Consider the following 14,748-nt stretch of genomic DNA (forward strand, 5'->3'; position numbering starts at 1 on the left):
GAGCTAGGCCTGCTTGTAGTACTTTTAAGGTTTTGATTTCGTAGACAAACACCAATCTTCTTCCAGTCTCTCTGTGGTGAGTGGGTGAGGACAATGATTTTGTTCTTTTGGTTATAATCTATTATTATTTATAATCTGAGGTTTTTGTGCACAGATTTAAAATTTCTTGTTCCCATATATTGATTTAGTGTGCTCTATACTGTTGGGGAAGCACTAGAAAAAGGACTCCATTGCAGGAGAAAAACAGTAGAGTTTCCCAGTTTCAAAGAAATGCCATTTTTTTTCTCCTAGGGAAGGGTGGCAGAAAGGTGTTCAAATAATAGGAGAGAGTCCCATTTGGGCTTCCTTAGGCTTGTCCGTTTGCTCATTTCTTATTATCAGAGGAAATATAAGATGGTAGAACTAATTGAAAAGTCTATTTTTATATGTGAGATAAAGTTTTAAATGTCATAGATTGTAATCAATCAAACTTAAGACATGCTTTAAAGGATAATGCTATCAATCAATCAATCAAATTAATAATAGACTTTGACTTAGAGCTTTTGTGTTTAATGGGGTACCAGAAGATGAAATCTTAAAGTGATAGCATTCTAATGATCATATTGAAAAGATCTTTGATATAGCAAAAGCTAACTTCATTATAAATGCATTTCATTTCTGCTGGATTTATTATTATGCCTACTCAGGAAATTCTTGTGGCCAGATTCACTTGTCTTTGCTCAGGTAGAGAATAAATGATAGCCTAGAATTTTTATCAGAAAAATCCAGTGAATCCCATGCTTTGACACATTCTTCATCCAGTGAAAAATTTATGGCCTCATTGATGACCCTGAGGAATGCAAAATCACAGTGTGTCTTTTGAATTATAAAAGGAAAAATAAATGATATATCTCATGCTTTATTAAGAATTTGAGATTTGGGGTCGCCTGGGTGGCTCAGTCATTAAGCGTCTGCCTTCGGCTCAGGTCATGATCCCAGGGTCCCGGGATCGAGTCCCACATCGGGCTCCCTGCTCGGCGGGAAGCCTGCTTCTCCCTCTCCCACTCCCCCTGCTTGTGTTCCTGCTCTCGCTGTCTCTCTCTCTGTCAATAAATAAATAAAATCTTAAAAAAAAAAAAAGAAAAAAAGAATTTGAGATTTTATAGTTCTTTAAAAATTATTAATCCATGTGTGTAGTACATATTATATCTTTCTGGACTGAATGATTGAGCAACTAGACCACTCTATTCTGTTATACCATAATATATAATCAAATTTATTATAAAAATAAGAGAGATTTTTAAATACAATCATTATTATAACAGGGTCCAGAAATATGTTTTGATAAAATTCATAACTGAGATTGTTTTTGGAGAAAATTTTTTGGGGGAAGCATTATTCTGTGATATTCATTATCTCTGTCAACTTAGTCTTTTTTCCCCCTCGAACCTCATCTGGGCCTCAAAAGTGAAAGAAACCAGTTGAGATAAAGAGGTAAACTGGGCCTACAGTGCTCTGAGGTTTTATCTCCTGGATATGCAGAAGGAATCTACTCAGTAGCATGTTTTTTACCCTTGAAAAACTCTTTCATTTCCCTTGCTTCTCTGACTTGCACTATGTAAACAATTCCTAATCAATCGCTAGCTCTGACCTCTCTCTGGGGCTCAGGTCCTTCATTCCCCACTGCCCCATGGACATTTGCACTTGGACCACATTAAAGTTCAGCATGTTTACAGCATGTACACAGTTGAATTCCCGTTCTTCCAACCTAGCATTTCAATGGTACCATTCTCCAGCTTACCTTGACTTGAAACTGCAAATTTACTTCGGATTTATTTTGTCCTTTAACCTCCATCCATCAGTCAGTTGATCGTATTGTTTCTTTGAAAAGTCTTTAGCAGCTTCCTGTTCATGCTGCCTTCATTCTAGTTGCAGCTTTTACCTCATATATGTGAACTTTCCTATCTGGCCTCCTTGTGGCATGTGTTTTTGTCTTCCAGCCTGATCTAGTACCTCCACCATAATTAATATATATTTTTTATTTTCTTAAAGATTTTTATTTAGTTAGTTAAGAGAGAGAGAGAGAGAGCATGAGTGGAGGGGAGAGGTATAGGGAGAGGGAGAAGCAGACTTCACGCTGAGCAGGGAGCCCGATGTGGGGCTTGATCCCAGGACCCCGAGATCATGACCTGAGTCAAAGGCAGATGCTTAACCGACTGAGCCACCCAGGCGCCCCCATAATTAATATTTTAAAATAATTAGAGGGAATACAGACAGTTTGAGACCAACCATGAGAAAACAGGACCAGAAAGAATCTAGCTGATCAATGCTATAGGACAGCCAGATGAGAGGTCAAATTCAAAGTGGCACAGACTGGATGGACAGAGCAGTGGTTATTATAGGTTAAGCAGGGAAGAAGTAGAAGCTCAAAAGATTCTGTTGAGTCAGAAAGGATCAGATGGTCAGGCACAGTTAAAGTTCTAGACAAGGAGGATCTGGAGACTCAGTGTCAGAAATAGTACAAGTGATCAGGATGATTAGCTATTGCATCCCAAATAGGTGGTTAGCTCCCTCCAGGCTGGAACTATTTGCTAAAGATCTTGGCACTGTCCTCTCTTAATCCATGGGGCTGTCACCCCATAGCAGGTTTTGATCTCAGCTCTGTTTACTTCTTTCCACTGCTGCTGGATTACCCTGGACCTTTTGGTTGACAACCATAACCAGAAGCAGTAATAGGATTGGGCATGAACTTTACCCTTAAACAGATTAACTCTCCTACTTTTACCTAGAAGGTACCCCCCTATAAGTGGTAATTCCTAATTAACACCTTTCAGTAGCTGCCTATTATCAACCAGATGAAGTTCAAACTCTTTATCTTGGTATTCAAGGCCCTTCAGAAACTGAATCCAACCTAATTCTTTATCCTGCTATCATCTACTATTTCTGTCTAAATGCTTTTCTACTCTACACTGTTGTTCAAGCTTTATCATGGTGATCTGGAGTCAGACTGCATGGGATGAAATTTTCCCTCTACCATTAACTAGCTTTGTGATGTGAGGAAAATTACTTAACCTGTCTAGGTTGTAATTTCCTCCTGTGTAAGAAAGTAATGATAATGGTACCTACTTCATAAGGATTTTGTATGGATTCAATGAGATAACAAATGAGAAGCATTTATTACACTTCCTGAGACTTAGTGATAATGTAAGTAATAAAATGTTAAGTTGATAGTATTGCCCCAAACTCACTCATCTTTCAAAGTCCAAATCAAATACGATGAAATAACATACTGTGCTGATTAAGGGTGTGGGTTCTGGATTTGTTTCCTAGCTTTGCCACTTAAACTAGCGATGTAATTTTGTGCAAATTTCCTCACCTCTGCAAATGGTAATAACAACCTTCATTCTTCATGAGCTTGTTACTAGGCTCTCATAGAGGCTAACGTCTGACTATGAAACATGATGTGACTATGTTGTTCAAACTGCATGTTATTGAGTGTTGAGCTGCTGAATCATAAATTGGACAGGATCAGCAACATTCTATTATAAAAAGGGAATGGCTAGGGGCACCTCAGTTGAGCATCTGACTCTTGGTTTCAGTTCAGGTCATGAATCTCATGGGTCCTGAGATCAAGCCCATGTCTGGCTCAACCCTCAGCGGGAGGTCTGCTTGGGGTTCTCTCCCTCTGCTCCTCTTACTACTTGTTCTCTCTCTCTCTCTCTCAAATAAAATAAAATAAATCTTTAAAATGGGAATGGCTAATGGATATTGGGTCTGAGGTGGTCCAGAGGCATAAGGAAACTGCATAAGCAGGTGGTTCAGATTCATGTTATTGGCTTCTATTGCTTTGCTGCCTCTCTCTCAACTCATACCTTTAGCCTCACAGAGAATTCCTGTGACTGATTTCTGGAGGAGGGAAAAAAATGTGGGCCTGGCTTACTGGTGTATCTTTATGGTATACTGGCACCAGGCAGGAGTAGATGCTCTTGCACTAAAGCCTTACTTAATGGAGGCTCCAAAAGGCAGTGGTGAAGTGGATATATATAATTTCTTTTCTTTTTAAAGATTTTATTTATTTGAGAGAGAGCATGAGAGAGAGAGAGAGAAAATGCACAAACAGGGGGGAGGGGCAGAGGGAGAGGGAGAAGCAAGCTCGATCCCAGGATATGGGGCTTGATCCCAGGACCCTGGGATTGTGACCTGAGTTAAAGGCAGATGTTTAACTGACTGAGCCACCCAGGCACCCTTATATAATTTCAATAGGCAGAACTTTAGGTGAGACTGGTTCCTTACTTTGTACGGAAAAAGAGAGCCTTAGTTATAGACCAAAACTGATTTGTGGGCAGGGACTAGTGGGCTGGCCAGGTGATCAGGCATTTGGAGACATAAATGGAAAATTGAAGATAAGACAAGATATGTTTATGGACCCCTTAGAAGGGCTTCTTCCTCTTTCAGGAATATTCTTCCCCATGATCTTCACATGACTTTTTTTTTTTTTTAAGATTTTGTTTATTTATTTGACACAGAGAGAGAGACAGTGAGAGAGGGAACACAAACAGGGGGGAGTAGGAGAGGGAGAAGCAGACTCCCCACTGAGCAGGGAGCCTGATGTGGGGCTCGATCCCAGAACCCCAGGATCATGGCCTGAGCCAGAGGCAGACGTTTAATGACTGAGCCACCCAGGCATCCCGTCACATGACTCCTCATCTTTCAGAAGGACTGTATTTAGAACTCAGGGTGTTCTCTTTACACTTCCTTGTCTAATAGTTCTGCTTAATGGAAAACAGCAACAACCCCAAAATGATAAGACCACCAAATGCTTAGATCCCACAGGTCACACTTCCACATAAAAATCCTTCTGCAGCCAAGGTGCTTGCAGAGGGTAAAAGAAACATGAACTGTGTAGGGAAAGAAGGCAATTCAAGCCTCTTGACCAGCTACAGGAGTGGGGACAGAAGCAGCTATGTCTTACATTAATTGATAACTTTGTGATACCTCCTTTTTGTCTTACTAAACCTGGTATGGAAAATACTGGTGATATCTAATGTTTGAAATGTGGTAGTGTAGTGAAATTATCAGCTTATGATAGAAGTTTAGTCCCCTAGGTTGAAGGTATGAACTTTTCAACTGGATGAAGGGCAAGAGTAGATGCTGACGAGCAAAAGCAGTAGACTTTGATGGGTAGCATCTATTTGTTCTTCTGAATCTACACTGCCTACCCTCTGCTCTACATCTTAAGAAGCTGACCTTTCTAGATTAAATCCTCAGCCAGGGCTATAACAAAGTCCAAAACCAGTGTTTTATCCACGACATCATACATTGTTGCCTCCCACTGCTGCTAGACATCACCACCAGGGACCTCAGCTGCTCTATCACAACTAACTTGGGTCTCCTACCCTTGAGCTGAGAGAACAAAGGCATCCTCAGGGGGAGGCAACTATGTTTAACCAACACTGTTTTACTATGAAACATGAATAAGAGTAGCTAGGGAAGATTCTGAGTAAGCTAAGATCTGAAATATGCTCCCTAGACATCCCATAGCAAACAGGTTCTCGGGGGGTTTTAGATTGGGCTTGCTAGGGTTGGAGGCATGAAACATCCAATAACAATTTATTAGGAAGTGTGTTAGCCCATGTGGTAAGGCAGGGTGGTCCAGCTCCTTCCAGAGAAGTATTAAAGATGACGCTGAGATTTCTGGCCCAAATTGGAGTACTAATTGATCACATTTTTTCATAATTGCATGAATATGTTTCTCATACTAGCTGACTGAGGGCAGGGACTGAATCTTATTTATCATGTTTTATCCAGTTCTTAACCCACAGTAAAGATGAACATAGAGTAGGAATGGAATAAATGCTTGCTAAATGGTCCTGAGTTGACCTTCAATAATAATAATAATAATAATTAATAATAATAATAATAATAATACAAGTATTCTTATTTAGTTATTATGGCAAGTTGTAGAGACCATTTAAATACTACTTTGTCTTATTTATGTTTTCTTTTTTTTTAACTTTCATTTGGGTCATTTTTTAGATGTAAAAATGAAGCAGAAGAGAAGGGAGCCAGATATTAGATGTTGGTTTACATTCAAACCCATCCCACAAACACAGTTTAAACATGAAATCCTTAATGGAACAAGAAACTCTTGGGTGCACACAGGTGGTATAGCTAGATGAAATGACTAAGTTGGAACTAATAGCCTTTCAATTTTGGTTTCATAGCTTCAATTTAAATGCTCCTGCTGTGCTTTGTGAGGTCTATATATAGTCAGCATATCTGTTCCATAGCTTCTAAGTTAAGTGTAGGTTTGTCTCCATGAGACCATGCTACCAGCTGTCTCCCCTGGGCACCATGTGGAGAAGTATATTCGGTAAATGTGGGAGTAGAGAGTCATGCCGGTATGAAGGTCATCTATAACTTGAACTCCTATGGACCAGGGAGGGATATTTTTTCCCCTTCTCCCTCTTTTTTTCCCCTGTAGAGAATTAAAGCAAAAGGATATTTACAATCCAGATAACAATGTAAATGGCTGCATTGCTCAGCAGTCAGCTATGAATAAAAATGACTTTAGCTATATAGTTGGAATCCACTCTAGTGAATTTATGTAGAAAAGAGTTTATTCTAGTGTATCAAATGGCTCAAAGAATTGTTGGGTGGGATGAAGCAACAAAGTCTATGTTGTGCTTTCAGGAATGAATCCTAAAGCCACATGAAAAAGTGGACTTTTAAAGATGGTTGCTGCCTTTTCTGTGATCAGGAAGCTGTTGGTTTCAGCTCAAACCAACATTGCCACAGTTGGGATAGTCTACAGTGTGGAAGCTCGTGCTACTGCTTCCAGAGCTAGAACCACACCACCTCTTACAATGCGTACCTGTACCTGTAAAATGGATGCCCAGGATGCATCACTCACGTGGGTAATGACTAGAAATCGGGATCTTTGCCAATATAGCCAATGGAAAAACTAACTTCTCCACCATTTTGGTTGATAGCAAAAAGGAAAGCAACAGCAGAAACAGAGAAGAAGAGTGGCATATTCCTCACATTGGGCTCTTAATTTTAGGCAAGTTAATCTCACTTCCAGAACTCAATCACTGTTAGGTCTTGGCAGTAATTTCTCTGATAGGACACCAAAAGCACAGATAACAAAAGCAAAAATAGACAAGTGGAATTACATCAAACCAGAAAGCTGCGGCATAGCTAAGAAAACAATCAATAGAGTAAAAAGGCAATCTACAGAATGGGAGATTGATTTCAAACCATGTATATGATAAGGGGTTAATATTCAAAATATATAAGAAACTCCTACAACTCAATAGCAAAAAAGCAAAGCAAAACAAAACAAAACAAAAAACCCAAACAAAACCCTTCAAATAACCCAATTAAAAAATGGACAAAGGACTTGAATGGGTATTTCTCCAAAGAAGACATACAAATGACCAACAGGTGTGTCAAAAAGTAATCAATATCACGAATCATCAGAGAAATGCAAATTAAAACCACAGCCAGATATTACCTCACACATCTGTTAAGATGGCCATTATAAAAAAAATAAACAACCCAGAAAATAGTAAGGGTCGGATGTGTAGATACTGGAACCCTTGTAACACTGTGGATGAGAATGTGAAATGGTGTAGCTGCTATAGAAAATAGTATAGAAGTTCCTCAAAAAATTAAAAATAATTAAAAGTTAAAAATATGACCTTGCAATCCCACTTCTGGTTATTTATCCCAGAGAATTGAAATCCGGTGCTCAAAGAGATATTTGCATTCCTGTGTTCACTGCAGCATTATTCACAATAGTCACAAGGTGGAAACCACCTAAATGTCCTTCAAGGATGAGTGGATAAAGAAAATATGATTCTATATACAACGGAATATTACTCAGCCATAAAAAGAAGGAAATCTTGTCATCTGCTACAACACTGAGGACATCATGCTAAGTGAAATAAGCCTGTTACACAAGGACAAATAATCCATGATCTCCCCTTGCATGAGGGATCTAAAGTAATTGAATTAACTACTTAGTTCAGTTGAAGCAGAAAGTAGACTGGTGGTTACTAGAGACTAGAGGGAGAGGGAAATAAGGAGTTGCTGTTCAATGGTTATAAAGTTTCAGTCATGCAGAGTGAAAAATTTCTAGAGATCTGCTTTACAACATTGTTCATACACTGTGATTATACTATCTTAACAATACTGTACTGTTCATTTAAAAATTTATCAAGAGAATTGATCAGATCTTATGCATTTTTTACCACAATAAAAAATACATTTATTAAGCATATTCTATGTGCTAAGTACAGTGTGCTAGGTGATAGATCACCAAAGGGAAAACAAACAAAAACAAAAATATGCTACCAGCCCTTGCAGGATTCTTACTGTCTAGTAGAAAAAGTTTTAAAAAAAGAGCAGTTACAGAGGATGAAAAATTCTAGAGATCTAATGTATAGCATGATGACTCTAATTAATAATATTATATCGAATACTGGAAATTTGCCAAGAGAGTACATTTCAGGTGCTCTCACCACACATACAGACACACACACACACACACACACACAGACATACACACACACATACACACACATACACACACATATACACACACACGGTAAATATGTGAGGAGATGATATTCTAATTAGCTTGATGGTAGTAATCATTTCACTCTGTATATATATCTCAAATCACGTTGTACACCTTTAATATATACAATTTTTATTTAAAAATAAAAATTTAAAAGTGAACCAAAAAAATCTGACAGTTGCTATTAAAACAAACTAAGCCACCGAAACAACTAAATCACCTTTAGAATCCTACACTCAAGGGATTGTGGGAAATGCAGACTTTAGCTTTCCAGCCTCTGTAGCAAATAAAGGAAGGTGTGTGAACAGGAGGCTGCAATGATAGGTAAAACCAACTCACTATATCCACCATAGTATTTCAATTTCTGGTCTTCCTATTTGGTGCAGATGTTATTACACACAGGATGAAAAATAAATTTCCAAAGAGGTTTTCAGATGGCAGTTTAGAGTGTAATAGGGAGGGAAAAGCGTGCGCCTTGGAATAAGACAACCCAATACTCATTATCGTTGTGACCCAGGGCAAGCCATTGAATCTCCCTGACTTTTCCCATCTGTAAAACAGAGATCATAAACCTTATCTTGCAGTATTATATAGAGGATTAAATGTAAATCTTCTGGCATATTATGAGTGGTCAATAAACAATTACTGCTGTTGTTTTAATGAACAAAGAAGAATGTTTAAGGTTAAAATTAAGTTTAAAACCTTGGTATTACTTCTAAGTTCTAATGGAATCTCTGGAAATGGAAAATTCTTTGTGTAAGACACACTTTCTTTGGAATCAGCTTCTCTGCTTGGCGTAACAATGCAAACTTTACTGTATCATAGCCACATTCTTTTGCAACGTGATTTTGTAGCTCTTCCCATCAAGAAGCAGACTCTCTCTGTTCCCACCTTAAATCTGGGCTGGCTTCTGCCCTTTTTAAAAGCAACTTTTGGGCCCAGCGAGAGGATAGAAGGGAAGACAGTAGTGAAGAGTCGGTCTGGGATTCAAGGCAAGTGTCCTCCCCTGAAAAAAGAATAGGCTCAAGGACCTCAACGCATGGGGAGTGGTAGATGCTTGCAGAGAGGCAGCATGGTGTTGCACTCACAGGAAACTTTTATAGGTTCTCTTGGCCATGACAGGCAAAGCTGAAATACACATCTAAAGCTCTCTCCTATTCTGAATTTTCAAAGTGTCATCATTGCATTAGAAGTCACAGATAAGATGGGAAAAAGAAAATGCGCTTGAGTATTTAACAGATGTCCCTTCACTTAATGGAACCTGAGATAACTTTACCTCTCTTGGATCAGTTTCACCTTCTATAAAATGGGTATACTATCCCCTTAAAATGCAAACCATAACAGCCTAAGGACAATATCTACCTTGTATGTTTATAGCGAGCAGTCGATGTGATGGTGCACAGAAAGGGCCTAGAGCACTTGCTGTTCTAGGCACTTAATAAAATAGTAGGAGCCCTGTTTCCAAGCACATCGTTTTTATTCCTTAGAAACTCGGAGCTTTTTGCATGTATCATCTCATCTATTGGCACAAAATCTTCTGGTGCTTGCCAATAGACAGATCTCTGCCTTGTTTACTGACAGACTCTAGTTCAAACTAGATGTTTGATAAACATTTATTGAATTGATGAATGAATTAAGGATCGAATGAACCAATGGTTCAAAGTTATTGTCCAAAGTACTAAAAAGATGGTGAAGCAAAAACAGGATGGAATTTCAATTCCTTTTCTCACACAGGCAACAGTTACTTGATCTCTTGTAAGCGGGTGGATGTTTAAAGGTTTGCATTCTTCTGCATAAAATGGAAAAAATGATTTCAACAAATGAAAATAAATGATACATGTTCTACAGAGGATTCGCAAAGATAAAAATGAGATATCAGATGCAACTGTGAATTGGAAACTTTAGTGTCCAACATAAGAGCTGTCAGTTATCACCATCAGTTTTTATCATAAAGAGAATATAAATATCATTTCATTATCTTCATAAACTATATTGGGATAAATATTATTTTGGGGAAAAGTTGTTCACTAAACAAATATTTGCTAAGTGCCAACCAGGCATTGTGCTTGTTGCAGAGAAAGAGCTTAAGAAGCCAAGGTTTCTACCCTTGAAGTGTTTATGTTCTGGAAAGGGAGGCAGACGTGGAGTCTTGCAGATGAAATTTCAGTGTTTCAAATGTTTCTGCAAGCCTCTTTCAGCACTGTGAATGTCTGGGCAAACTTGCCCTGCCCTCACTATGCCTTTTTTCTCAATATTTTGATTACTTGTTTCTTTGGCATTATCAATTTAATTTTCAGTTCTTGGTGGATGGTTTTAAGGAAAGGTTATTAGAGGTTGACATCGCGGCCCTCGGTGGCTGTGAGGCTGGACTTCTATCTCCCATCTGGGGACCCTCCAAGGCTTGTCAGGAGAGGAGATCCAGAGAGGACATCCATGAACAGCAGAAGAATATTGCAAAGGTGGTGCTCAGAACCTGAGAACGTTTGCAGGCATGATGTTTCTGCATTATTAACATTTCACTTTGGGTTGTTGCTCTTACCAACTTGTAACTTTCAGCTATAATCGCAAATTTACTCATAAACTTTTACTTGCAACTCCTGGATTTGACATGTCTGTTTATGACAAAAATAACAGCAATAACAACCACTTCTATGTGCTTACTACAAGCCTGGTAGTTTACATATATTATTTTAATCCTCCCAAAAATCCTATAAAGAAGTAATTTTTTAGATGGGAAAACCAAGGCAGAGAAAAATTAGGTCATTTGTCCCAGGTCATATAGTTAGAAAGTAGCAGAAACAAGAACTTGTGTGCTTAAAATGTTTTCTCATGGATACTTGCTAAGTAGTTGTTGAAAAACTATGTACCTTCTTGTACGTTGTTAGGTTTACATCTGTTTTTAATTTAGTATTTAATTTTTAAACAGATTATTATTTATTTTTTTTAAGATCTTATTTATTTATTTGACAGAGAGAGAGGGAACACAAGCAGGGGGAGCAGGATAGGGAAAAGCAGGCTTCCCGCTGAGCAGGGAGCCTGATGCGGGACCCGATCCCAGGACCCCGAGATCATGACCTGAGCCAAAGGCAGACGCTTAATGGACTGAGCCACCCAGGCGCCCCTAAACAAAGATTATTTTTAAGAATGGTTTTATATATACAGGAAACTTACAAAGATCATGCAGAGAATTCCCCTACTCCTGCAGCTAGTTTCTCTTATTATTAAAAGCTTTCCATTATTAGGGTATATTTTTTACAATTAATGAACAAATATTGTTGCAGTATTATAAACTAAAGTAGTTTATTTAGATTTCCTTAATTTTTACCTAATGTCCTTTTTCTGTTTGGGTGATCCCGTTCTGGATACCACATCACGTTTAGACATCATATCTCCCCTTGGTTGTGACACTTTCTTAGACTTTCCTTGTTTTTGATGACCTTCTCAGTTTTGAGTAGACTGGTCAGGTATCTTGCAGGATGGTCCTCTTTTGGGATATGTCTGTTGTCAGGATTAGACTGGGAGTAATTAATTTTTAATCATCATTTTAATTTAATTTTTGATCATTAAAGAAATATAAAGGATGTAATTTCTGAAATATTTCAATGTTCGTATTTAAACAAAACTGAAAGTGCTCTTTTAAATGTACCCAATATAATCTAAATACCCTGGCAATTTCATAGCCACCATCATTCAGTTTAAAAATACAAGAAGCTCTTTTTTAATTGTAGGAAATTGAACGTCATTTTCTCCCTTAACTCTAAATTTTATTCCACTTCCCCCAGAGTTTTATGTTAAGAAAACATATTTTTATGCTTAACCCATTCTTTTATTCACCCATTATCACATTTATTTTTAACAAAAGTATGTTTATACAGTTAAATTAAAATGTTTTATTGTATTAAAACATATGATCTGGATCATGGTATCACTGAATAATGAGTATGCAATTTGATCTAAATAATATATGCTTATGATAATTTTGATAATTATTTAACAGATAATTTAAGCACTTATGTGATAAATTGTACTTTTTCTCACCAATTAATGTACCCCTAGATGAATTGTTTTGTTCGAGTGGCATAGGGAGGGTTCAGCATCAATTCACATAGATAAGCAGATGAGAAGGGAAAGGATTTTGTTAAAATGATGTCCTTCAACTTTTTGAACACTTTCTGAATAACATGCCAAACATCTTGAAGTGTCTAGCATCAAAAATCATTGTGAATGATATATTAGCTGAATATTCTGTTAAGTCTGCCTTCAATTTTGTTGAGAGCAAATAATTGAAAATCATTTTACTTGCAAAGATTTGTTACCCAATTGTTGGAGTCATTCATTTTCTCGGTTTCTGGGAACTGTACCAAAAATGCTTTACCAATACTTTTCAAATGGCTATTTATTACATCTGTTACTTTTGCCCATAGAGGCATATAGTTTAACCCAATATACTCAGGAAGAACTGAGCCATGAAATAATAATTTCAATATATGTTGCCAATATAATAGTTTTTTTTATTTTAGATTTTATTTATTTATTTGACAGAGAGAGAGACAGCGAGAGAGGGAACACAAGCAGGGGGAGTGGGAGAGGGAGAAGCAGGCTTCCCGCTGAGCAGGGAGCCTGATGTGGGGCTCGATCCCAGGACCCTGGGATAATGACCTGAGCTGAAGGCAGACGCTTAACGACTGAGGCACCCAGGTGCCCTGTCAATATAATAGTTCCATAAAATGCTTGTATCTTTCATATTCCATATGCTTTAAATATAATTTGTCAAAACCTTGAGGCTTCAAGTTTAGTTCATTCAATTAATTGAAAATTTCTACTCCGTAAACTAATTAGCAAATGCTGTCCTCACTGACAAACCAATTAATCAAATTAAGCTCATTCATTGTTAGAAAAAGTCTGGCTTTATTTTTTAATTCAACTAATTGGGTCAATATATGTGCTTCAACAACTATTATAAAAACACTGAAAAACAAATTATGGAATGCATCTTATAAGACAGATCACCAAAAATAGTCAAGTCTTATTTAAAATTATGCAGGATTTAATATAATAAATTTTTATAAATCATAAAATAAAATACATGTTATATGTTATTGTTTTTTAATAGATTTTATTTTTAGAGCAGTTTTGCAAAATTAAGAAGGTGCAGAGATTTCCCATATAATCCCTTCCCCTTTGTACACAGAGCCTCCCCCATTATCAATATTCTCCACCATAGTGGTGCTTTAGTTATAATTGATGAACCTACGTCAACACATCATCACCCAAAGTCCATAGTTTACATTTGGGTTCACTCTTAGTGTATACATTGTACAAATGTATAATGATGTGTATCCATTATTGTAGTATCATACCTCACTGCCCTAAAAAAAAATCCTCTGTGCCTATTCATCCCTCCCTCCCTATTAACCCCAGTCAACCACTGATCAGTTTACTGTCTCCACAGTTTTGCCTTTTCAAAATGTCATATAATTGGACTCATACACTAGATAGCCTTTTCATATTGGCTCCGTTCACTTAATAATAGACTTTCAGTTTCCTCCATGTCTTTTTGTGGCTTGAGAGCTCTTTTTTTTTTTTTTTTAAAGATTTTATTTATTTATTTGACAGAGAGAGACACAGCGAGAGAGGGAATACAAGCAGGGGGAGTGGGAGAGGGAGAAGCAGGCTTCCCGCTGAGCAGGGAGCCCGATGCGGGGCTCGATCCCAGGACCTGGAATCATGACCTGAGCCGAAGGCAGACGCTTAACGACTGAGCCACCCAGGCGCCCCGAGAGCTCTTTTCTTTTCAGTGCTGAATAATATTCCATTATCTTGGTGTACCACAGTTTATCTATTTACCTTTTGAAGGGTATCTTGTTTGCTTCCAAGTTTTGGCAATTATGAATAAAGCTGCTAGAAACATACATGTGTAGGTTTTTGTGTGGAAATGTTTTCAACCCCTTTGGATAAATACAAAGAATTACAATAGCTGAATGGCACAGTAAGAATATGTTTGCAACTGTCTTCCAAAACGGCTGTACTATTTTGCATTCCCACCAGCAGCGAATGAGAGTTCCTGTTGCTCCACAACCTCACAAAGCTTTGTGTTGTCAATATTCTGGATTTTGGCTCTTCTAACAGATGTGTACTGATATCTTATTCTTTCAATTTGCATTTCTCTGATGAGATATGATGTG

Source organism: Halichoerus grypus, chromosome 5 (genome assembly GCF_964656455.1).
Source record: "Halichoerus grypus chromosome 5, mHalGry1.hap1.1, whole genome shotgun sequence".
Taxonomy (NCBI): Eukaryota; Metazoa; Chordata; class Mammalia; order Carnivora; family Phocidae; genus Halichoerus; species Halichoerus grypus.